This window comes from Orcinus orca, chromosome 15 (genome assembly GCF_937001465.1).
Source record: "Orcinus orca chromosome 15, mOrcOrc1.1, whole genome shotgun sequence".
Lineage (NCBI taxonomy): Eukaryota > Metazoa > Chordata > Mammalia > Artiodactyla > Delphinidae > Orcinus > Orcinus orca.
Window position 1 is genome coordinate 54,341,076 of NC_064573.1, and position 1,882 is coordinate 54,342,957.

Here is a 1,882-nt window from a genome sequence, read left to right on the forward strand (position 1 = left end):
CCTTTATTAAGAAGAAGCCGCTTTGCAATAGAAACAAATTGGCTGGGCTTTGGTTTCTTGAGGAAGAGAGAAGGCAGTTAGCATTAAAAAAGAGAGAGAGACAAATGTTTTGCTCGAGTGAGTGGAAGAGAGGAAAACCCAAGGTTGCCCAATGCTGATAGTGGAGGGGAGTCTAGAGAAAGACACTGGGTTCAAGGGAAGGAGAGACTCTGGGGCAATAAAATGCTGGAGGGAGATATTTTACGGGAAATGTTGAGTGTAACAACCCCCTCTCCCCAAAAAACAGCAAAGTCTACCAAAATCCATAAAATGCTGCATGTGCCTGAATTTTCTTCCTTTACAGACTCTTTAGGTTGCAAGTGGAAAAAAAAATCCTCATCCTAACTAGTTTAGGCAAGGGGGGAGGGGTGGGAGAAAGGGTATGGGGCTGGAACCAGGGACTGGGGCACATTAACTCTCTCCATCTCTCATCTCGCCATCTCTGGATGCCAGGCTCACCCCGTCTCCTTGCCAGCATGAGGGACTATGAGTCTCAGCTGCTCCAAGATCCACATCCCACAGCTTCACCACTCCACTGAGGCCAGAGGCGATCCTATCACGGGCCCAGCATGGGTCCAATGTCCACCCCTAGACCATCACTGTGGCCAAAAAGATCACAGATCACAGCTTCAATTGCATGACAGTGGAGGTGCTGGTCCAAAAAAGGGGAGGGGTTTTGACACACAAAACAGTAAACGTCTAGTCCAGTCTTTACGTGGAAAATACTGAAGGCTCTAGGTCTACATGCCAGGTGGTTCACGAGTGAGAAATAGTCACCAACATTTGGTGCTACAAAGCCAAATACTGAATTACTTTTAGTGTGAGAAACAGCTTAAACCATATACTAATCATTTTTTCTTTAGTCATCAAGTAGAATATTGTGTCATTTCTGCTTTCTGTTTTTTCAAGAAGAGGCCCTTAGCAGGTGGAAACAGACTAGGGTTAGGATATGTTAAACACAGTAAATCAAAAGACAATTTCTCACATTAACTTTTTTCTAGTCCCATCAGGCCTTAATATATAAACGCATACATATATTTCTGTGATATCATTCATACACACAAGTGTTCAAAGGAAATATTAAAGAAAATTTTAATTACACATACATGAAATACAAAAGGGCAGGAACCTTGTATCTGTTATGCAACTAAAGCAAATTGGAACTGAAATATAGCTGTTTTGCCTATTAGCAAATTTCTCTCATGTATGGTATGAAATCAAACCCTTTAGTTTTATCTAAGTTACTGTCTCCAAGTCTTTCTTGCTTATTTTGATCTTAAAATAGAAAGCAGTATTACTTTGGGGCAGCTAAATATGAAAAGGAAGCAAAACCAATCAATATCCATCTTTAGATGGTGAGCTTTATATGTAACAATAACTGTCATGTTATAAAGGTAACTGTCCATCTTCTCGCTATACATGCTACATACCTCAGGGCATTCACTTCTGTCAGGAAGCAGCTTCACTACCACAAACCATATTTTCCAGTAAGGGAAGAAAGAGTCAGCTATGACTTCTGGGTAGTTCGTGACCATAAAGATCTCATTGCTTAGAATAGGAAGCACAGGGCCACCGCTGGGATTTTCATTGCTGGTAAATTACCAGGAAGGAAAGAAAGCATGCAGCTACTTTCTTATATACTCTCCTTATCAAAAAAGGCCTTCTTTTCCATGCCTTGTTAGATGTCTGTGCAGGAGGATAACACAGGAGACCAAAGAGGAAATAAGCTTACTGCAGAGAACGAGAGACTGTTTAGATATGTTTTAAGCTGGAGTAATCACACCCAGGCTCATCTTTTCTTATCCTTTTCAAGCAGATGATTGCTTCAGATAAGCCTGCCACT